The 25409-nt window shown below is 36.8% G+C and overlaps 2 pseudogenes; one reads left to right on the top strand and one right to left on the bottom strand.

Annotated features, from left to right (window-relative positions):
* The first annotated feature begins 5652 nt into the window (after window positions 1–5652).
* On the top strand, window positions 5653–6619 carry LOC131416533 (olfactory receptor 6C2-like; annotated as a pseudogene).
* A 6471-nt stretch (window positions 6620–13090) lies between these two features.
* On the bottom strand, window positions 13091–14028 carry LOC131415961 (olfactory receptor 6C6-like; annotated as a pseudogene).
* Between the last annotated feature and the right edge of the window lie 11381 nt (window positions 14029–25409).

The raw sequence follows: 25409 nt of genomic DNA on the forward strand, positions 1-25409 counted from the left end.
AGTTTGATTTTTCAAGTACCAAAGTAATTTGAAAAACAACATGTAAAGAATGTCTTCATTCATAATTGAAATTTTAGGATTCAGGCCGTAATCTTGAATGGGAATTATATGTGGTTGTAATTCACATGGTACATCTAAAAGGTTAAAAGTAGTGGTGATTTCTGCCTATCTGGTTGATGCCTTTAATATAACTCGGTTTCTGAGGCAATATATGTTATGAAATAGTTTTCGTATGTCTTCTCCAGGTTTATCAGGGTTCATGAAGAAAGTGTATAAAAGACATGGCTCAAGGTAAAAAGCTTCATGACGGAGATTAGAAACTGTGTCAATAATTGATTCTCAGTATAGTTCCGAGCAAGGGGACCTGAACAAATGTTCTTTTATATAATGATGGTGGTGGACATGATATGGAGACACAGTGTATCAGTTCACGTTTTTTGGTGTAAGCAACAGAAAGCAATTCTGAGAAACTTAAGCCGGAAAAGAGATGTATTGGAAGAATTCTAAGGAGGTCCCAGTGTTGAAGGAGGAGCTGAACAGCCGGACCCCAGGAAGGACTGAATGAGGGCTGCTCCAAGGAGCTCTAGGATGCTGACGTTACATATCTCCACTCCAGTCACTTCCAGTGTGTGTCTCCACTCAAAAGTCAATCCCTAGGAAAGAGATGATCTAATTGGCCCATTTTGAATCATAGCTCTATCCCTGTGGCCAAGTGAGTAGAATCCCGTGATCGGAAGAACCATAAAAACCACAGAGGATGAAGAAGAGGCATTTTCTTCAAAGAAAGAAATGTTGGGTGGACAAAAGCAACAGAGGTCTACTAAAGACAGCCTCACTAACCCACCTCTACACACAGTCCTATTCCCTAACATCTCACTGCTCCTGGTTGCATGTGAATGTGGCTTCCTGTCCCAAGAGTTTGCCTCAGTCTGCTCTTTCCTCAGAGGCCTTGGTAGGCAGAATGCATCCCCTCCAATGATGTCCACGCCCTAGTCCCTGGAGTCTGGAAATGGACAACTTTGCAGATATGATTATAGACTGTAAAATGCAGAGATTAGCCTGGATTATCCAGGTGGCCCTAATGTAATCACATGAGGCAGAGAGATGGAGCAGAAGTTAGAGAAATCTAAGCACGAGAGGGACTCAATTCCCTGTTGTTGGAAGGAGGCCATGTGGAAAATATGATGAAGAATTCAAGCAGTCTCTAGCAAACATCCCTAGCAAAGACTGGCCTCTGGCTGACAGCAAGCAAGGACACAGGGATCTTGGTCCTGCAACTAAGAGGAGCTTAATTTAGCTCACAACCTGAAAGCCTAGAAGCGGGTTCATACCCAGAGCTTGGAGGAAGGAATCCAGCATTGTCAACACATTGTTTCAGTCCTATTAGGCTCAAGTGGAGAATCTAGTTGAGCCACACTGTGACCAGCCTTCTGACCAACAGACCTATGTAATAATAAATTTGTATAGTTTTAAGCCAAAATAAGGAATGTCTTCATATTTGTGATAATACCAATTAATATGAATACATTTACATAAAAGATATCTGGAAGGGTGTCATCTGAAATGTTAAGTATGGCTATTACATTTAAGTTTAACTTTTCTATTTTTGATATCTTAATTTTTGTTTATAATAAATAGCAATTACTTAAAGTAAATATGTACAGAATGAGAAAAGGGGTAATTGTGTTCTGTTAGCAGCTATGAGCAGCTATAGATATTACTGAACAAAAGAAGGAAAAGACAGGCTTGCTCTTTATCTTTTCTTATTTTGTGTAAAAGCCCTGTTGAACATCATTGTAGAATCTTCAGTTCTCTGAGGACATTGTCCTCACTGTTGCGTGTTTCAGAATCTTTGCCAAAAGATGACACAAAAGATTCATTAATGACTTTGGAACCTAATACCCATGGGACTTGTGTTTATTCACTTGATTTCATGTTTGACACATAAAAGAAACATCAATCCTGCTATTGTCAGAAATTCTCATTTGTCTAGGAAGGTTCAAATATCATGTTTATCCAAACTAAAGAGAGCTCATGTTATTCCCCTAGGCCTTGAGGAGTAATAATCTTTCAAAATCATACAAATGCCTTGGTAGGAAACTCTTGGCCACATGTTAGAAATAAAATGATTGGGTAAATCAATGCCATCCCAGAGCTGCATGTGAGGTGAGTATGGGCCCATGGGTAAGAGTGACCAGAAGTCCACATACAAGCCAATTCAAACATAGTCTTCATCCTTCCATCTCTCAGGATGCTCAGGGATAACTAACCACTGAATGAAACCACTATATATATATGTCTGTGGTCTTTGAGAGACTTAGAACATTATTTTCTCTTAGAACCAGTGTGATATGTTTTACCAAAATTAGAGAGAGGTGAATAGTTAACTGAATTGTAGTTAAAAGACACAGAGTTCATAATTTTGAATTGATGGAAGATATTGATAAGGCTGGGTTTGTGTGAAAATAAGTATCAGGTCACTTTAAAATAGGTGAAATGAAGGAGTTCTAGAAGCAATCCTGAATTAGAGATAATCTGCTGATATAATTAAGATCCCTGAACTCTTTAAAATGTTCAGTCCTCTAAAAGACAAAAGAAGTGAACAGACATCAGTCAAACAACAGTGTCAACCTAATTTGGAAGATATTTAGGAATAAGGACATGGCCTAAAGTTTCCAGAGATGTGTAAGCCACGAACAAGATGTCTTAAGATTGAAGAAGAGAGGTAAGTGGGCTGTATATGTAATCTTTTTATATATCTCAAGTCTATTATTCTATTTAATTATTTTAGTTGCTTAACCTATTGTTAATATTTATTTGATTTATTGTTACTTCTGTGATGCTCACACTCTTGGGAGTGCCCCAGTTCATCTTAAAATATTAAACCGGGGTCAGTCCTCCATCATTCTAATGGAGCCTGTAAATTCTGGAAGATTTACTATGGGAAACGGGAATACGGTGATTAGAGAGTATCTCCTACTTCTGCGGGAAAGGCATATTTTAAAGCAATCAAGTGAAACCACATAGTCAGTTAAGTGGGAGTTCTAAAAGAAATTATGTAGGTTTTTTTTTTCAATTTATTGATGGTATTGAATAAACAATGGAGCATAAAGCCATTTCAGCAGCTGTCAGTGTAGTTAGTTGATGTTGGCTGAGGAACAACCACAGAGAAGCTGTTGGTCCAAATCCAGAATGTAAGAGTCCTGAGTCTCTGGTGTTCATATGTCTCTGACAGGTGCACTGAGGGAGCGTGAGGAGAAACCATAAAAGGGAAGCTACTTCTCTGCCAAGCACAGTGAGAAGCTAAGTAACACTTATTGCCTTCACGCAGGTATTTTTTATGTGCTGAGTAGGTGGTCAGTTTATGGTGTGAGAGCCACTCAGAACATTTCCTCCATCAAACGTAAAAGCCGACGAGAATCCCCTCAATCAGTGTCAGGGATATGGCAAAAGGAAGAGGTGTCAGAGTAGTTTAAAAATTGAGTCCATGTAATAAGTGATATAACTTGATCTAGGTCTGAGGATAAATATTATCTTGAATTGACTCTATATCTCAGACTTCTTCAGCCCTGTGGTTATTACATTAAACAAGAATAAAATCCAGTTTTCAACGAAATTTTTACATCCTTTATTAAACATAGGGTATGACAAAACGCATAGAAAGGTCTTGGTGTGGTTTGGGAGATTCAGAAAGATCCCTCTGAAGAGTCTAAACACTGGCACAGAGGAAGGAGTCACTGAAAGGCAGGTATAGGTGAGAATCAGCAAATGGATGGAGTTAGAAGGAGGGCAAAACAGAAATAATTCCATGAAAACACTTTCAAGACAGGGAGTCCATGTAAGACGACTACCACTATACCTGTCTCTCACTGGGGTGTGTTTTTAGCGCCACTCTCCACAACTCCACCACCAGTAAACAAACAAAACTTCCCCATTATGGAGGCAGGGAAACAGCAAAATTAAGTGAAAGTACCTGCAATCTCAATAAAGTAAAGATAGGACTAAACCAAGAAACAATATAGCTGTATCTCAGTCATCAATATATGGCAATATATGCTGACTTATGGTTTTAGAATAGTGAACAAGGAACAAGACAGGGTTAATAGAGACACAGACGATGAGGCATTCCATTTTGAAGATGTGGCCTTAGAAGGAGTGTGACATTGCCAGGAACAGATTTCTAACATTCAAAGAGATCACATCAAAAATGCACATTTTGACATTATCAAATTTTAAATGTTAAATTAGAGTTGTGGGATTGAATCAATTCCCAAGAAAACAGATAGAGAAGCAGAGGAGGAATTAGGGGTGAAGTGTGAGCAATATCCATGCTAAAAAGATGAGCAGGGAAAGAGATAGTCATAAAGGAGAGACCAGAGGGGCATAACCCACACTAGAAAGGTGGATATCACGCAGATAGAACATCTATGTATCTATGTATCATGTATCTAGAACATCCTAGGAAGAAAAAGCGATTGATAGTGACAAAGGCAAAAAAAAAAAAAAAAGTGCAAATAAAATGACTACTTCAATAAACGTAAAGATATAAAAGGTAAACTTGTCAAGAGTAGCTTCAGTGGAGTGGGGTATTCTGAAGCCTTATCAAAATCAGTTGAGAAGTAGGTTGGAAGTCAGGAATTGGAGAAAATTATTAGAAGCTAAGGGTAGAAATCACATTGGAGAATGTATTTAATGCTTATAGAGCAGACTATAACATCAGTGACTTGATCACAAGGAGTCTAAGTGTTTCATATCACATTGAATTATAAAATATTAAGGACAATATTCTTCAGGTGTGTAGCGAACATTTTCTCACCTATTAGTGAATTTGGTATGTATCAAAATGCTCTCTGTATTCTGCACCAAAGTAGATGATTATTGAAAATCAGATAAAGGCATAAACAATTTGAGAAAGTCATGTCTTAAATTGATCCAGGAAAAAAAAGCTTCAAGCAAGTAATGAAACTGAGTAGCATTTCAGTTACTGATAAGGGAAAAATTCTTAGACAAAGAGGAAACGGTAAAGTTTATGATCTCATTGCTCTCAGGGGAACAAATGCACTATGAATAAATCTATTCCAAAGTGTAAATTAAAAGGATAGTGCGCATTTTGAAAAATATGATGAAAAAATTCTGTTTTACTTTGACTATGTTATTTAAAGAATCCCTAAAATATTTAATATTTTTTTTCAAATGAAAGTCATGACCATTTAGTACACTATAAAATCAATTTGCTGATATTTCTATTTATTTTTAACGAGATAAATTAGAATAGAAAACATCAGAGAGCAGGGTAACTAAGAGTTAGTATTTTATTGAGATTTTGTTTTAGATATATTTGAGTATGTATTTTTGTGTGTTTCTGTGTGTATGTGTGTGTGAGTGTGCACAATGGACTGCAATATAAAATGTATATCTTATCATATGTTATAATAAAAAATGTTTGAAAGCCAGATTTCAAACCTATTAAATGGTATGTCAATAGAGCTGAGAGTATGAATTTTCTGAAATATTCATTTCAAGTAAAACAAAATACATGCGAAATTGCATGGCTTTTCTAGAAATCCATTATAAAACATTTTTCCCACCCTCTTCTGGAATCTTATCTCCTTCAGTTTTACATGCAAATTGGGCAGGAGTTAGGAGCCAAGAATGAAAAGCTATACCTCACTAACAAGTTTCATCCTCCTGGGCTTGACTGATGACCCTCAACTGCAGATTCTGATTTTTATATTTCTACTTATCACCTACATGTTGAGCGTAACTGGGAACCTGACCATCATCATCCTCACATTAGTGGATACTCACCTTAAAACTGCCATGTACTTTTTTTTCCAAAATTTTTTCTTCTTAGAAGTCTCATTCACTTCTGCCTGCGTTCCTAGATACTTGTACAGCATATCAGCAGGTGACAGTACTATTACCTATAATGCTTGTGCATGCCAGCTGTTTTTTGCATACATGTTTGGAATGACAGAATTTTTTCTCCTGGCCACCATGTCCTTTGATCTATATGTAGCCATCTGCAAACCCCTGCATTACATGACCATCATGAATGACAGGGTCTGCCAAAGGCTTCTCTTCTGCTGTTGGATGACCACTTTGTTGATCTTATTCCCACCTCTTACTTTGGGACTGGATGGACCTGGAATTCTGTGACTCTAACGCCATTGACCACTTTTTCTGTGATGCTAATCCTATCCTGAAGATCTCATGCTCAGATACATGGCTCATTGAACAGATGGTTATTGTCTGCTCTGTGTTGGTCTTTGTCATGACTCTCCTGTGTGTGGTTTTCTCCTACATGTTTATCATTGGAACAATTCTAAGATTCCCCTCTGCTCAGCAAAGGACAAAAGCCTTTTCCACCTGTTCTTCCCACATGATTGTGGTTTCTATCACCTATGCCAGCTGCATCTTTGTCTATATCAAACGTTCAGCAAAGGATGAAATGGCCGTTAATAAGGAAATATCAATACTCACTACTTCCATCTCCCCCATGTTAAACCCGTTTATTTATACCCTGAGGAACAAACAAGTGAAACAAGCCTTTAATGACTTAGTCAAAAGACATATTACTCTCAAAGAGCTAGGGCAATGTTGGAATCAGTATTCCTAAGCATATTTTCTTCAGTTTCTATCCTATTGTGTCTTTTCCTGATCTAGATTTGGCCTTCCATTCAGGTACTGACCCTGATCAAGTCACCTCTTGCAATTTCCTTATAAGGACCAACCTCTTTGAGAATGATAACCTTTATGAAGAAAATACGAGAATAGCTGTTTCAGGAAATCTAAGTATGACATTATTCTCAATCTTTCCTTACCAATGCTGAAAGGATTTGGAGATTTATCATAAAACATTGGTGCAGTAGTGCACATCATTCCCCCCAAAAAATCCTACTCAAATAAGACGAGAAATAACATTAAAAAAACAATACTTTTACTAAGTGTAGCAAAGTAAACCCTTCAAAATCCTGAAATATATTTTAAAATAAGCAGTAAGTAAAAAAATTTAGGATTTCAAAAGAGCATTTACTAATAAAGAAGCTTTAAAGTCACAAGATTCATGTATTTTCCTGAAAGGATCTAATCTGAAATAGAAATTATTTAAAAATTGCCAAAGCGACATGAATTAAATTAAAATGAAGAGAGAAATGCACTGGTAAATTCATTCAAAGAATTAAAGCCTGCATTGAACTTTTATAAAACAGAAGTGGTGATGGTCTACCAATTGAAATATTAATGTTGAATGTATGCAGAGTATTTAAACTAAACAAATAGATGGCACCAAGTCCAAGGAAACTAATGGGAGAAGAGTGATAAATAAATAACCAGCAAGCCAAATATACAGGATGTAGAAAAAAGAAACAATGTAATATGAATAATAATATCAACGAAATGATTTGCTTGTTTAGAATGAAAACATTAATTATCTCAAGAGTCCAAAATATGCACCTAATGATATCTTTCAAAGAAAGATCAGCAGTTAACTACGCGTTAAATTCTTCACCAACTTCCACTTCCATGGTCCAATATTAATACTTTTTCGATCCTTCTTCTCTTACTTCAGGCCACTGCCCACATCAGGGCCACCGTAGGCAGGAATTTCTCCTTCACTTTTCAACTACCCAACCCCCAGGGTCCTCCAGTGTAAATGACATTCCCACAAGGAATCTTTTGCTGACCTCATCTTACTCCACCACCAACAGGACCTCTGAGCCTGGGTCAGTCCTCCTCATCTACACTGTGTCATCACTTATCTGCTGCTCCCATCATTCTTATCTGCTCCAATTTCCTTTCATTTGACCTTATTCTACTCTAGGTGGTGGATGCCTTGGAGAATGTCTGTCATATATGTCAAATTCCAAATGCTTCATGCCTGACACCTAGACAAGTATTAGTTACGTAATAGATAATCTTCCAACATGGTGATTTGATACTTAGGATAATTCAGAATGAGATTTTTTTATGTGAAGATAAAAAATACAAAAGTAGCATTTGACATTACTCTGTGAACAAAAGATAAAAGAAAGGCATGGTTAATAGCAACTGTCCTGTCAAAATATTTATGCTTATATTTCTGAATGGAATAGTCAGAATGAAAGCCAAAATCTATTGAAAAATTTTAATACTGATAAACTTGAAAATAACTCTAAAAGTTATATTTATAGTCGTAATTTACCCTGGAGAAATGTAGAGAAATCAAAGTTTAGAAAAGTGAACTATTGCCAGCAAGTGGTAGAACTAGGATTCAAAACCAGTTTTCTTGATTTTTGAAAGGAATGATTTGTTCAAGTAAATGCATCTGCTCCTCCAGAGGCATGAAGATGGTTTCAAGGAACATCCTAAGAAATACCTACCAGTACTAAAATTGAGCAAGTTTTATATGATAAAAAAATGTACAAAGATCAAAGCAAAATATAATGCATTTATACACATATTGATTATGACTACTATGTTAATAGTAAGTGATATTAATTATTATAATTAGATAATACACTATAAAAACTATAAGATTAAATTTTTAAAAATCAGATTACCCCTATATAGAAATAAAAAGCAAGTAGAAATGGAAAAAGAACAGCAAAGGAAGAGTAAAAATGAAAAAATGGGCTTGTAACCTGGATCTTCAACCTCATTGAGAAAAACCTGCCTCCGGGCATTTTTCTTGGTGTTAATCCTCTGTTCTATGACAGAGGCTCCTACTGTGAGCCCATTAAGACACAAGAGGGCCCTGGATGGATTTCTCAGAATCTTAGAGTGCTTGAGAGACAAGTTCTCCAAGGTCAGTCCCCAACTAGGACCAAAAAAATGTGTCATTGCCATCCAAATGTCAACTAGACAAAAGCATTTGGTCAAATATTCTCCCTTATGGCTATGGTTTAACTTGAGATTTCCAAAATATTTATTTTCTTTAATTCTTTGATTCTGACATAACTGATGCTACAAATCCATCAGCTTAAATCTAGGAGATACAGATATAGTTTACTTAAGATTTAATCTTTGCTTTGTTCTTTATGTGGGTGTGGCTTAGCCTGCCTACACCAGTAAGATGAAGGATGTAGAGTTCAACTTCTGAATATCAAGTCCTCAGTGATATCAGTTCAGATTTCTGCTGTCACACCGCTGATTTCTGAATTCTTTAACCAAAGGTGAGAGATCTCTTTCTACACAAGCCTGGTTTATCCTCTAGGCTCACAGCTTGGTCATATATATAAATGGTACCCACAATATTAGCTTTCTAAACCATAACATGACCGCTAATTTGTATTATTTAATCACACATTTCCTCATTATGAGTTCCAAAGAAATAGAGAAACTGGTACAGGAGTCAGATGAGTATGAATAGTTGCTTCATTCATGATAAATGTAGATTGGAGAATATGGCTAAAATGAGAGAGTTTCCTTAATCTGGCCTGATTTACCTGCCAACTTAGAAGCCAAACATTTCTGAAGTCATTAGGCAAGGACATTCTGCCCTAGTGAGCTAACTCAGTGGTAGATGGAGAGAATAGGGCAGCGGGCTCACTCTACAGTGGCCAGTCGTGAGTAGTGATTCATCTCAATCTCAAACAGCAAACAAATTTGTAGAAAATTATCTAGTAATCTAAGTTTTTAAGCCATTCTTGACTTGGAATTTTTAAACAGTCACAAAAGGAGACAAGACACAATAATTCACAGATGTGTACCCATCGTCCAGTTTCCATATTTATCAACATATTGAAATTGTTTTTCTCTATCACCTCCTGATCTTTTATTTTTTGGCTGACATTTCACCTTACAGCATTTGACCCATAAATACATTGCATTTCACCCACAAGTTTATCAATAGGCATATCTAATTCATAAGAAACTTTTCTTTTACCTACCATCAGGCCATTACCCACATATCAATATTATCAATAAATAATAATAGATTCTCATATTCCATACATCACATTTGATTGTTATGTTACTTACAACTTTTTTGTATTCTCTTACAGTCCTTACTTTTTTTCTTGCATTAATTGATGGAAAAATGACATCATCTTCAGTATATAATGTTCTTGATGATTTAACTGATTGCTTCCTTATGGTATCACTTAACTTGTCTCTCTATCCCACAAATTCCTCTTGCAAATTCATTAGATTTACTTACTGATTAGATTTAGATTCATATTTTTGGCAGAGGTAATTGATAGGTGAGAATCTATGCTTTCTATTGCCTCATGTCATGAGCCTTATCATGTCTGCTTGACCTACTTTTAGTGATGCACACTTTGATCACTATGTTCAGATATTGTCAGCCTGACATTTCTATTATAAATATCTCCATCAATATTTCATCAATGGTTTTTAGCACATACTAATGCATTTTCTAGATCCATTGTTACATTAAGAGGTCCAAACCATTGTTTTCTTTTCTATTTCTTTGAATTCACACTTCTTTGATAAACTATTTGATTACCTGAAATACAATGTATATAGGTAGACAGGATAAACATTTGGTTCCTTCCCTCCCTTACCAATGTTCTAGGATAGTAATTCGATGTCATAGCAACTTCCACTGGTGATCAATCAATTTCCTTTTATAATACTATGCACTAATGGATTTTTATATTTTTGATGAGTTTCAATCCATTACAGTCATTATTATATTTTTATGCTCAAATTGTCCCATTTTAGTCCAGTTGGTAGGATCTAGATTGGTTCCTGTGTCCTTGTATGATCTATTTGCTTGCTTTCCTTCTGGCACTATAAGATGCTCCAGGCTCAGGTTGTATGTTTCCTACCCCTAACCTAGAAACACCTCTTTCTTCAAGAAGCCCTGGTTCCTCTCAATGGGAAATAGTATTGAGAAACTACACCCTGTTCCCAGAATGGCTTACAATCTATCTTGAATAATGGGCCCCAATTAATGCCCAGGAATTTACACCATTTAATTCTACAGGTTTGGTTTCCGCCCTTAGAATGCACTCAGAAAATGGACTCTCTCTTCATAGTTCTACTTATTAACCAGTGGCTCAATATACTAGATATATATGCAAAAATTATTGGCTGCTATTTTTTCAATAAATTTAAAGAATGTGCCCATCATTTAATAACTCATATAAGGCCTGGACTACTTTAGGTATAAGTATTCTACTTCTATATAGTGTTTATATCACATTTTTATTTGCAGAATTAATCAACTATTTGACTGTGAATACACAGAGATATTGGAATCACTACCAGAGCACAAATACTTCTTCATCTTGCCTTATAATACTACCCCACTATCACTGTATGTAGAAATGTTCATCTGATGATCAAACCTTCAGATCTACTTGCTATAAAACGCATGTTTGTCCTAGCCTTCCTAGTTTTAATAGCCTTGGGTAGCTATTTTTTCATCAAATTGTGTCTTCACTTCTAAGAAAAGCATGAATATAAGTATCTTCTTTATTCTCATGATGATTTTAGTAATCAATTTTGGAATAATTTTAGGAAGTAGCTAAGTATGTCAGTTATTTTTTCTCAGAGCAGCTACATATAAATACTCTAAACTTTAGAGCTCTGATTTTGACAGGAATTCTACAACATGTCAAATTTGCAGATTCTTAAGAGAAATATTTTGCACCTTATCTTTATTATTGACTTAGATATAGGGTTGTAGCGTGGAGCGGTTTCAAACTCGTGTGACCATACGTACTTTCATTTTTGTTCTATTATTAGAGCCAAATTTGTTGATCTCACATAATAGGTTTCCAAAAATTCAACAGAATCAATGTGAGAACTATTCTCCCCTACTCTCAGATACTCCTATAGACCAATTCAAAATTCCAAAGAGATATATAGGAGATTATGCTATAAAAGAAAACAATAGAAATTAAAAAGCAAAGAATTTTATATTTTTATATAAGCCAAATTTCTACTGGATTTTAGAGGAAGTTCAATATCTTATATCTTGCAGAGACTCTGAATTTGACCTCTGGCATTCATTTCATTTTTCCTTCAATAAATTGTAAGCATCATTACCCATCTTAGAGAATTTACATTAATGTATTTGCATTATCTTTCCCAAATTTCTTTTGTTCAGTAGCCATACTTTACATTAAAATCAACTTGGTTAACAAAGAGAAAAATATCCTACTGACTCCACTGACTTTGAGGATTTAGCCTGTATCACTATCATTACCAGTAACATCACCAAAGGCTTAATTAACTGGAACAGAAGATTCAAGGGCAATTTAGCATTATATGGGGAAATGATTGTTACATTCAAATAGAGAATGCTTTAGTTAGAAAAAATAGCTTTATTTAATCAGAAAAATTCTGTGGAAGGCGTAGAATATATCTTAGGTTTTGAAGTAAGGCAATGAAATAATTTCTTACATTATTATTCAATTCACTGGCATAGGTAGACATTCTCTCAGAAATTCAAACTGCAGAATTTAATTAAAAAATTTTTCAAGTTGGTGTCAGACAGAATTAGATTGCTATTTTTTCTTATTCATCACAACAGAAGGATCAAGATTTATTCTTATCTTACTAAATGAAAAAGTATTTTGTCAAATAAATTATTATAAATTATATCTTACATTGACTCACTTTAAAATTTGTGCAATCTGATCAAATTATACCAATACTGCTCATTTTTTACAAATAAAACATGACGCTTATGAAACATAGTATTACCAACAGCGTAAACCTCCACCTATAATCGTTGAACTAGTTTCTTGAATAAATAACTGATTTTGTGATTTCTTTTAAATAGTCATTTCTGTCCGGAAAATATGATTCCAGATACAAATATTCCATTTATATACCAAGTTCTGGAAAAGCATCTAACATGTAAGCTCATACAGAGCCTCTTTGAAAACATTTCTTTCATACAATACGATCTGTGAAAAATAATCACGTTTGAAATTCTGCATTTCTGAAATTGATATAAAAAGAGAAAGATAAAAGAATAGAATTTCAAGCCAGAATTGATAGCATGGAAGGAGGCCAAAAATTGGCTGAAATTACTATTATACTCTGAAAATATGTACAAAATAAGACAAAGTAAACCATGATTAAAAGGGCAACGTTTTAATTCATTTTTCCCTTCATACTTTTTAGGATTTTCTCATTTGTTTGAAGCAAATAAGTGTTTCTGGACCATGTCTTTAAAGGCCTATTTCACTTGCTGGTTCCTCAGGGTATAAATGAAGGGATTCAATAAGGGAGCAACTGAGGTATTGAGCACAGCGACTCCTTTGCGTAAAGTCACTCTCTCATTTGCTGATGGTTTTATGTACATGAAGATGCAGCTACCATAAGAGATGGAAATGACAATCATGTGGGAGGAACCGGTAGAAAAGGCTTTGGTCCTTTGCTGAGCAGAAGGGAATTTGAGAATTGTCTTGATGGTGTAGCCATAGGAAAGAATCACTAACATCAGTGTGACCATTAGCGTCACCATTGCCAAGAAGAAAGGCATTACCTCTAGGAAATGTGTATCTGAACAAGATATCTGCAGAATGGGAGAAGAATCACAAATAAAATGATCAATGACATTGGAAGCACAGAGTTCCAACTTGAATCCTAAGACCACTGGAGGAAAGATAATCAGGAATCCAGTTACCCAAGAGCCGAGTACTAGTCGGTAGCAAACTCTGTTGCTCATGATGGTGGTGTAATGCAGAGGTTTACATATAGCCACATAACGGTCATAGGACATAGCAGCTAGAAGGTAAAATTTAGTTACTCCCAAAAAGATAAAAAGAAATAACTGAGTCATGCAACTAGTATAGGAAATAGTCTGTCCTTTGTCACAAGGCTCACCAGGAACCTTGGAATAGAAGCAGTTGTGAATGAGATTTCTAAAAAGGAGAAATTCCGGAGGAAGAAGTACGTTGGTGTCTTAAAGTAGGGATCCAGCAGAGTGAGAATGATAATGGTAAAGTTTCCTGTCACACTCAACATGTGGGTAAAAAATATAAAGAGGAAAATTACAACCTGCAACTCAGGGTCATCTGTCAGACCCAAAAGGATGAACTCTGTCTGCATTGAATGGTTCCTCATTTCTCTCGAATGGTTCCTCATTTCTCTCTTACAGGTTCTATCAAAGCTGAACAAGAATTAAAATAAAAGAAAAAAAGGATGTCAGTGTTTGCTACTAGCGTCAATAAGAAAGAATAAGGAAGGAGAGAGAGAAGCTAACATTCAGTGATCATCAACAGTGTCTGGAGATTTGCATAATTTTTCCTATTAATATCCACCCTCTTGGAGTAGAGTATTACCATCCACACTTTTTAGAGAAAGAAACTGAAGATCAGATTAAAGAGTTTGTCTGGAGCATATTTCTAAATCCTAGCTGTCTAACAGAAAGCTGGTGAGTTTCTAACAAAGATAAATGCCCAAGATACAACACAGACAATCCATTTAAACACCTTGGTTGAGATCTAGGCATTTGTATTTCTACAAAGTATGCAAGTTCATAGCCAAACAAGAAGTATTGTGTTAGTAATTCAGCTGGAAATTGAATCCAAAGCCTTTTAAATACTACACGTTTGATCTTTTTAACTTTGTTGTGCTGAATGTTCATTACAAGGTATTAGCATTGAGTACATGGATAGATTTTAAGAATGTTAGTGAATTCACCTAAATTCTATGGAAATTGTGTCTGATGAGGGTGCACATCCCTTTTTTTAAAGAAAGAGCGCATAACACAATATGCTTAACACTCACAACAATATGTATCATTGCTTCATGAGTGGCAACAACAATAAAATAATTGAAAATCCAAGCTGATTGGGTGCCAAATCAGAACATTATAGATAGGACCTCAAAATGATATATTGTAGTCACACCATCTTAGAACAAAAGAGATTTCATAGATCATTTGTCCAATCTTGTACATAAAGCTAAAATCCTCTCTACAAAATTAAGGAAGGTATTTATCCAAATTTTACTTTTAAAGATTGCAATTATGATAATTGATAGACTTTAAGAGTAACAAAAACTTTGGAATATAATTAAATAAAAAGGAGAAATCATTCTACAAATTCAAAAGCATACAAACTCTTGCAACCGCATTTTAAATACCAGTTTTCAAGTCCCTAAACACATTTTAGAAATCAGCAGCATTGTTTGTAAGACCTATATCAAGAGTTTTTCTTCTTCAGAATGTTTTGCTAGCAATATTGTGGACCAGTTGAACTATTTCCATATGGAGTTCACGATTAATATGATTCCTAAGAGACAAAAAAAAAAAAAAAAAAACATACGCACAAAACAGAAATAAATCAAAAATTGCATTTCTTCTTTTTTAGAATTATCTTTATCTGTGAACTTTGGACAGTTGGTGATGACTCTCTATTCTAACATTGTCAACTGTTTAGCTGTCTTTAAAAATCTACCATATAACTAAAATTTTTACCACTTTATGTTTTATTTCTTTTTCTTGGTTCCCATGTCAAAATTTATGCATGCCCAGAACAATTATGTATTGCTTCCTTAACAGATTTCTCCTAGTTTTATTTTAAAAAGTAAAATTTGACTTAGTCCAGATGATTTGTCTGCATATGACAGTGATTTCCAGAATCAAGTGAGAAATAATTTACAGTAATTCGTGATGTCTGCTGTGTCTAAAGCTGCTTCGTGTTTATTGGCTGCTAAGTGAAAATAGCGTATTATTTCTCACATCTATTCTCTTGTAATTAGCATCTTCATAACTACTATTTTTCAATCAATGAATGGAAAAATATCTCTGTAGGAAGATGTAATCAGGCAAAAAGAAATTAGTAACTGGGGCCAGCCTGGTGGCGCAAGCGGTTAAGTGCGCGGGCTCTGCTACGGTGGGCCGGGGTTCCCCGGTTCCGATCCAGGGCATACACCAACGCACCACTTGTTAAGCCATGCTGTGGCGGCATCTCATATAAAGTGGAGGATGATGGGCACAGATCTTAGCCCAGGGCCAGTCTTCCTCAGCTAAAAAGAGGAGGATTGGCATTGGATGTTAGCCTAGGGCTGGTCCTCCTCACAAAAAAAGAAAAAAGAAAAAAAGAAATTAGTAACTAAAACGTGGCAAACTGATGGCCATAGAGTGAAAATTTCTCTCCTTCCAGAGATCATTTTCATTAGTCTTCTTTCCTCAATGTATCAATTGCTGTATTAAATTTAAATAATTAGTTAAAAAAAAAAAACAATGGACAGACAGTGCATTTTATGAATAGGTAACCTTAATACAAAAAGATGTAAAATGATTAACCAAAAAGAAAAAATCAAATAACTATTTATAAATGTCTGCCTTTGATTTCTACAAAAATTACCTTAACTAACAATTAAAAATAAAAGATCCAAACTTTAAGGCAATTATCTTAGTTTCTGTATTTTCTTCTAGGATGTGAAAAGGGAGAAAAAAGCAGCTAGTAATGGATTATGAATGTACTCAAAGTCTAGACAATATTATTTCAGAAAAAAATTGAAAGAAAAATGACGTTTTAGTTGCAACTCAAGAAAAAAAGATGGAGTGTACTCTGTGCTTCCGTAAATTTTCCACCTCCCACCTCACCCTTATAAGTTTGAATTTAGACCAAAGTTCTGGACATAGGTAGTAGAAACTACTACATTTGGTTTTATCCCAAATAAGATAAATTCTGTAGCATTTAATGTAAATATGTCCAAATGCTATCTTATCTATTATTAATACAAGTGGTATATATTCTTATATACTTTACATTTAGAAATGAAAATAGAAAAAATCTAGGATTATCTGAGAAAGTGTAATCAGATCCTCCAAGTAGGGAGATATTTCATTCTTAATCTTACACACTAAAAATGTGAGCATTCTTTTATCATTTAATTAATTACATACTCAAGAGATTCAATTGAGGAGGGAAAAGAAACAAAACAACACAAAAGAAAATTTTCTCCTGGGATTAACCATCAGAAGACACTAATGATATACAATATAACCAACGTATAGCATATTATAATAGAATCTGAAGGGTCAATATCCCTAAGGAGAACTGAGGTTATTAAAAATCTGTAAGACAATGAACAAGAGCAATTATTGGGTCATGGTCACATTCATTTTATTATTCAATATTATTGAATAATATTGAATATCACATTCATGTTTTTATTCAATCATTACCTTTACTATATCAGGTTAGAAGCATAAAATTCCATTAGATTTACCACATTTAACAAAATCTTTCGTTCAGAAAATCCTTGCTGGGGTGGTTGAAAAGCTACTCACTTTGTCTTGTGTTCTGGCATGCTCCAAGCTAATTGATTTGGGGATCATTTACCTCGGTACATAAGGTCCAACACAAGAAGAGCAGCATCTCAAGACCCAAAAGAAACATCACTGAATGAAATGAGATATAAGGATAAATGATGATATGAGAGTTGTATCCAAAGAGTATAAAACAGAGGACACTTTTAGTGGCATAAGAAATTAAGGAAGGATGACAGTTGGACATTAGTAACTTTAAGGTATTTCTCTAAAATAATTGAAAAAATAAAAATAATAAAAGAAAGGATGTCCTAACCCTTAACTTACTACATATTAAAGAAATATAAAACCTAAGAAGTGGAAAAGAAATGCAGTGTAATTCCCATAACATATATTTACATCGCATGGAAAAGGCTGGATATTTACATGGACAATGAGGCCATCAGGAGACAGAAATGAGAAGGAGGCCCATGGTGCTATCGACTCCTGATTGGAAAGTTCTGCCAGGAAAATAGCAGATCCCTCTTTCATAAGGATGGCATTCTTCCAGGCAGATAATAGGCATTGTTTCTGAAAATCCCTAATATAACAAACTATGAAATAAAACTCCATTACATGATTACCTATAGCTCTGAATTACTCCTGACTGTAGGATTGTTGCAATGATAAAAAAAAGATTTGATAAATCCAAACGTCAAGTTCTCCGATTAACTGAGCCAGAGAGGTTTGAACTTTAGTTAGAACTAAAACAATTCTTAAAAAAAGGCATCTTAATCCTTCAATAATGAATAACCTAGCCCTTTTATAGAAAACAAGAAAAAACAAGGAAATATTAGTTATGTCACTCTTGAAAAGAAAGGAAATATCTGAGAAGAGCCAATATTCCTTTATGAAATTGAGTTGTTGTAAGGGATAAGAAAAACATTAGGAAATGAGTAATTTGTGGTCAAAAGATACAAGAGGGCATTGCAGCTATGAAACGAAAGCAGAGATCAGGAAAGGGAAAATATGAACTTTCATAACAATAGCACAGAAACGAAAGCATAATTTCTTTTTTGTTGTCGTCTTTGAAATATTTGCATTGATTAGGTTTTAGAAAATCTAAACAAAAGATGTTCTAGTCCCTCCTTTCTGAACAAATTTTGTTGTCGAAGGGGAGGGGAGGAAACAGCAGGAGGTAGTAGTGAATTGCTTTGTACTTTGTTAAGTTTTATTTTTTTCCAGACTTATTGAGATAAATATAATTGACATATAAAATTGTGTAAGTTTAAGGTGTACAACATTGATTAGAAACACGTACATTGCAAAATGGTTACCACCATAGTGTTAGCTAACACCTCCATCGCATCACATAATTACCGTTTCTTTTATTTGTGGTGATATCATTTAAGATCCACCTTCTTAGCAACTTTCTAGTATGTAGTACAGTATTATTAAGTATAATCACCTTGCTATACATTAGCTCTCCAGAACTTATTTGCCTTATAACTGGAAGTTTGTACCGTTTGACCAACATCTCTTTATTTCTCCCAACTCAGAGTCTCCGCTACCCACCATTCTACTCTGTCTCTATGAGATTGGCTTTCTTAGATTCTACATATAAGTGATACCATAAAGTATTTGTCATTCTCCATCCCTCTTGTCTCACTTAGCTTAATGCCCTCAAGGTCCACCCATGTCGTTTCAAGTGGCAAGATTTCCTTCTTTCTCATGGCTGAATAATATTCCATTGTGTGTGTGTGTGTGTGTGTGTGTGTGTGTGTGTGTGTGTATAAAATCTCTTTTATCCATTCATCTATAGATGGACGCTTAGGTTGTTTCCATATCTTTGCTATTGTGAATCATACTGCAAAGAACATTAAGGTGCAGATATATTTTCAACATCTGATTTCATTTCCTTTGGATATATGCCCAGAAGTGGGATTAATGAATCATATCATAGCTTTCTTTTTAATTTTTTGAGGAAACTCCATAGTATTTTCCCTAGTGGCTGCACCAATTTATTATCCCTACCAACAGTGCACAAGGGTTCCCTTTTCACAATCTTACCAACACTTATCTCTTGTCTTTTTGATGATAGCCATTCCAATAGGTGTGAAGTGGTATCTCATTGTGGTTTTGATTTGCATTTCCCTGGTGATTAGTGATGCTGAGCGGCTTCTCATGTACCTGCTGGCCATTTGTATGTCTTTGGCAAACTGTCTATTCAACTCCTCTGCCCATTTTTTAATCAGGTTGTTTGTTTTCTGCTATTGAGTTGTGTGAGTTCTTGACATATTTTGGATTTTAACCTCTCATCAGACATATGATTTGCAAATACTTTCTCTCATATTGTAGGTTGCCTTTTGATTCTGTTGATTGTTCTTTTTGCTGTGCACAGGATTTTAGTTTGATGTAGTCCCACTTGTTTATTTTTGCTTTTGTTGCCTGTGCTTTTGGTGTGATATACAGGAAATTGTTGCCAAGTCTAATGTCAAGGAGATTTTTTCCCCATATCTTTTCTAGGAGTTTTACATTTCAGGTCTTAAGTTTACGTCTTAAATTCATTTTGAGTTAATTTTTCTGCGAAGCATAAGATAAAGGTCGAATTTCATTCTTCTGCGTGTGGTTATCTTGTTTTCTCAGCACCATTTATTGAAGAAACTGTCCTTTCTCATTGAGCATTTTTTGCTCCCTTGTCAAATATTAGTTGACCATATATGCAAGTATTTATTTCTGGGCTATTGATTCTGTTCCATTGGTGTATGTGTCAATTTTTATGGCAGTACCATACTCTTTTGATTGCTATAACTTTGTAGTAGAGTTTGAAATCAGGAAGTGTGATGTCTCAAGCTTTGTTCTTTCTCAGGATTGCTTTGGCTGCTTGGGGCATTTCATGGTTCTATTCAAATTTTAGGATTGTTTTTTATTTATTTGAAAAATGTCATTGGACATTTGATTGGGATTGAATTGAATATATGGAATGGCTTTGGGCAGTATGGACATCCAACAATATTAATTCTTCCAATCCATGGACACAGGATATCTTTCCACTTGTTTGTGTCTTCTTAAATTTTTTTCATCAAAGTCTTCTAGTTTTCAATGGACAGATCTTTTTCCTCTTTGGTTAAATTTATCCTTAATTATTTTATTTTTTTGAAGCTATTAGAAATGTTTTTTTATACCTTTTTAAGATAGTTTATTTTTAGTGTATAAAAACACCACTGATTTATCTTGCAACTTTACTAAATTTTTTAATTAGTTCTATTTTTTTCGGTGAATTCCTTATGATTTTCTATATGCGATCGTGTCATCTGAATCAAAGACAATTTTACTTCTTCCTTTCTGATTGGATTCCTTTCATTTCTTTTTCTTAGCTGATTGCTCTGGATAAGACTTTTAATACTATTTTGAATAGGAGTGATGAGATTGGGCACCCTTGTCTTGTCTCTGAACTTGAGGAAAAGCTTTAAATCTTTCACCATTAAGCATTATGTTAGTTGTATGCCTGTCGTATATGGCCTTTATTATGTTGAGGTACAGTACTAGTTCAGTTTGGTAGGGATTTTCACCAGGCATCTCAGCCTAGAGTGATTGATTGATCAGCTGGTAGTGGTGCGGGCAGGCAGGACTTCCTATTGGGGCCTCTAGTTGGGCGAGGCCATTGACTGTGCTCTGATGTTGGAGAGGGTATGTATCAGACTGTACTCCGTGGTTTGGTGGGCCAGCTGGCTGGGCTTTATAGTCAAGTGAGGCCACTGTTTGTGGGCTCCCTGTTGGTTGGGGCTGCTGGCTGTGCTTCAAAGTCAGGTGGGGCCACTAGTTGGGCCCTGCAATCACCTCTGGTGAGCAATGTTGCAGGCTATGTTCCCTAGCAGGCAATGCTGCTGGTTATACTCCATGATTGGGTAGGGCTTTGGGCTGTGCGCAGCAAATGCTACTGGATGAGTGGAGCCTCAGGCTGTGCTCCCCAACTGGTTGGTGCTGCTGGCTGAACTCCAAGTTCAAGTGGCCACCCAGGCTGTGAGACGAGGCCTCAGGTTATTATGCTCAGTGTTGGGGAAAGGCCACAGGCTGTTCCTGAAGTTGGGCAGGGCTACAGGCTGGGATTCCTGATTGGGTGGTTTTTGGCTCTGCTCTGCTGTTGACGAACGGTATTGTCTGGGTTCTCTGGTTGAAAGGGGCTTCCAGGTGTGCCACACTGTTGAGCGGGATGGAGACTGTGCTCTGTGATTGGGCGGGATGACTGGCTGTGCTCTTTGCCTGGGTATGTCCGCAGGCTGTGTTCAGCAATCAAGCAGGGTCAAAGCTGGGCTCTGCTGCTGAGTGGGGCTGTAGGATGGGCTCCATGGCTGGGCATTACTCTAGATTGGACTCTCAGGCTTCCCAGGTCTCTATCCAGGCTCCCTGGTTATGTGGGGCCGGAAGGTATGCTCAACAGTTGGGCAGGCTACTGGCTTGGGTCTCTGACTGAGCAGGGCTGTTGAGTGGGTTCCGCAGCTGCCTGGGTTCTCCGGCCAGGATTCCTGGCAGGACAGGACTGGATGCTATGCTTAGCAGTTGGCAGGGCTTTGAACTTGCTTCCCTGCCTGGGTGGGCCATAGAATGTGCTCCATGGCTGTCAGGCATCTACAGCCAGGCTTCCCAATGGGCCAGGACTAGAGGCTATGCTCAACAGTTGTGCAGGGCTGTGAGTTTGCTTCCTTGCTGGTGAGTCATAGGAAGTGCTCTGTGGCTGCTGAGTGTCTATGGCCCATCGAGGCAGAAGTGGAGGTCAGCAGTTGTCTGGGTATTGAACTTGCTTGCATGCCCAGGAAGGCCTGTAAAATGTGCTCCATGTCTGGTACAGCTCATTGGCCAGGAACACAAATCAGGCAGTACTGCCATCTGGGCTCTGGCCAGACAAGGCCACCAGCTCAGCTCTGCAGATGAACTACTGCCTGGGATGTCTGCTCAGGCACCACTGCTATCAGGAAGGAAGTCCTCCAAGATCTGAGCACTGTTTGCTGTAAGCCCCATCCCCTTCTCCATCTCTATCTGATCCCCAGTAGTCTAGTCCCACAGATTCCCCCAGTAATCTTCATTAGGTGAGACTCAGTGGGCCTCCTGGGAAGCATTCTGGAATGTTGGTGAAGCTTGATGTCCACCTGGGGCTCCCTTTTTCCCACTGGAGAAAACGTAGGCCCAGAGGGGGCCCAGTGCAGTGCTGTGTCATCCTTGGGGAGGGGGTCATATGGCCAAAGTGAATTCACTCTTCCCACCTTTCTAATGCAATCATTCTGGGTCCCTGTGGTCTAGGGAGTGCTTCAGCCATAATCCCAGGTTCTAGGATTTTCACAATGGTGTCTAGTCAATGGATAGCTGAATTTGGGCTTCCTGTGAGGGGGACTGAGTCAGGAATGATCTATGTCACCATCTTGTGATGTCACTCCCCTAGCCTTTAATAATGAGAGCTCTAGAGTGTACAATTTTGTTTTGATAACTTTTAGAGCTTCAGTACACAACTTTTAATTATTCTTGATGTTTTAGAGACTAGATAACTGAAGTATATCTAATAAGTGAGAAACGGTTTCTGGAATTTAGAATACATATCATGAGAAGACTGTATGGCTAGAGATGTAATTTCATTTATTTTCATTTCTATTGCTGACACTGGGTATTTTGTGAATCTAGTCTCAAGTGCATTCATTAGTCAAAGGAATAATTTTATGTAAAATAAGCAAAAAGGAGAACTAAATAACTTAATTTTGGTTTTCTCATTATAAGACATAAATGTTCCTGAAGGAAATTTAGATTGACAAATCTATAGAAAGGAAGAAATCATATATTTGGCAAATCCATGAACGCTATTCATGAGTTGTTCAGATTTACATTTAACTTAGCCTCAAATATCAATACCGTCTTACTTCTTAATGAGAAATGGAATCCTTTTTATTATATCTTTGAAGGCTTCTATGCCTTATTTGTTTAGAAGGCTATAAATAAATTAGTTAAAAAAAGTGGCAACTGAAGCAGTGAGCATCAACATGACCTTATTAACGGCCACTCCTTTCTTCCCTGAAGATTTGATGTTGATGAAGATGCAGCTGACATAGGTGATGGATCTGAGGTTGTGCCAGTATTTCTCACAGAAATCCAAGCCAGTTTATTAGCCTGTGCATTGTAGTGAGTCTCTGAAAACTGAATTTTACTATGTGGAGAACACATGTGACCTTGATTTGTATTTTGGGTATCTGTGAGGCAAGAAAGTCCCAGAGTTCCTTACCCCAATGGAGAGGGGAAAATACCTTGGATAAGGAATTGTTGTTGCTGCCACTGGGCAGACCAGATGACTATACCATTGGCAATGGTCCAAGAGTCTATGAGAAAGTGCAGAGGGGGCCAATTGTTGGGCTGGACATCCTCTCCTGCTAAGATGACGGTGCTGACACTTGGGTCTCATCTTTGATTAGAGATGTCCCAGTTAGAGAATGTAATGCAGTAGCTCTTTAGTGGACTCCATCATGTATGATGGTGGTGCTGACATCTATAAGGGATGCAAACTCCTTTTTCCGATAACTCAGTTGATCCCAAAGAGATCCACTGGTGGCCAATGGATATGGCAGAAGAGTGACCTTTTCAGGCACCGTTGCATCTAGCAAAGGACTGGGGACATGGAAACCACTTCCTCCTCTTAGGTGGGATATACCAGGGGCCCAGATTCAGCTCTATAAGTAACATTTTCATTTTAATAATGAAGCATCTGCGGCCATGACAATTTTGTACTGTGCTCCCTCAACGATCCAAGTCATAATGGACAACTGGGTGCAGAGAGTCACAGGCTCAGGATCTGTGAAATAATTTATCTCAAGAAGAGTTCAGTAAGTAGCCAACAGTTGCCATCCTAATGGTGTGTGGCGTGCAGCCAAAGAAGATAGCTTCTTGTGCCAGAAACCCATGAACAACTTATGGCCCCCACGGCTGATCCTGGGACTCTAGAAAGGATGAGAGGACGCTGTTGAAGCCTCCACAATGAAGGAGTCTCTGAGTGGGACACTAATGTGAGTGCCTTTTTATTCCAATTTAGACACATTCTAGAGCCTTTTGTTGTTGGGCAGTCTGTTCAAAGTGAGCCCATTTGTGAGTAACAGCATAATGGACTTAAATAAAATTTATAAATGAGGAACATGTTGCCTGTGAAACCCAAATAAACAGAGTAAATGCTGAGTACACTTTAGAGGAGAAAGTGCTGATGAAAGTGAAGAGTTGGTTGCTTACTGCATCAGGTATGAATCATCCTTAGGTTGATGAGTAATGATCAGAAATTTTACTGAAGTAACAGGGCCTTTAATTTTACAAGATGCAATTGCCCAACCCTGTTTGGAAAGTTCTGTGACAAGTGTTTCTATATCCCATGTGAGTGTATCCTTTAAGCAGGATTTCCTTGCAGCAGGATGTTATAAACCAAGAGAATGTCATATCTGTGTTCCTAGAATAAGTTAGAAGTGGTTAAGACCTTGCCTGCAAAGGTATGGACATTGGTAGGCTGTTGAAATGTCCCATGGGGAGGCGAGTAAAGATGTTCTGTTCCTTCAAAGGTGAAGGCAAATTGCTTCTGAGAGGCTGTAGAACTATGCACAGAATGGGCATATTAGCCAAATCTACAACAGCAAAATATTTTCCAGTTGCTGATTAGATGGAATATTAATTTCAGTAATATTAGGTATGAGGATCTTAATGGAGGATACCACGGCATTAAGGTTTCAGTAATCTCAATGTGAAGTGACATTCATTTACATCAGGTTTGAGCACTGGCCAAATTGGCTTATTAAACAAAAAAAACAATAGGAACAATGACTAGGTCAGGAATACTAATCCCCAGGGGTCTCCTTATATTGTTCTCAACTTCACAAACCTCATGACTGGGGCAGATTCTCTTAATGAACCCTTATCATGGTCTCTCTGGACCTTCTCTCCTTAGCTGTATGTTTACAATTTGTTCTCAAAGTTGTCAACAATTGGGGTTCATTTACTTCTTTTGAACTTGGGTCCACAGGGCATCTTGAGCTTCTTTAGGAAATTGATTCCTCCTCATGCCTGTTCTAAAAAGAGCAAATAAAGCTTGTTAACCTGAGTAACATAGAAACTGCAAAGAAGCCCATACCCTGCCTTCTGAGGACTTCACAACAATCTCTCTTAGAACAGAAATATCAAGGAAATTTTAATCTATTCAATTCCTCTCTTCTAATTTTATCGTTGCTGA

Source organism: Diceros bicornis, chromosome 17, assembly GCF_020826845.1.
Source record: "Diceros bicornis minor isolate mBicDic1 chromosome 17, mDicBic1.mat.cur, whole genome shotgun sequence".
NCBI lineage: Eukaryota > Metazoa > Chordata > Mammalia > Perissodactyla > Rhinocerotidae > Diceros > Diceros bicornis.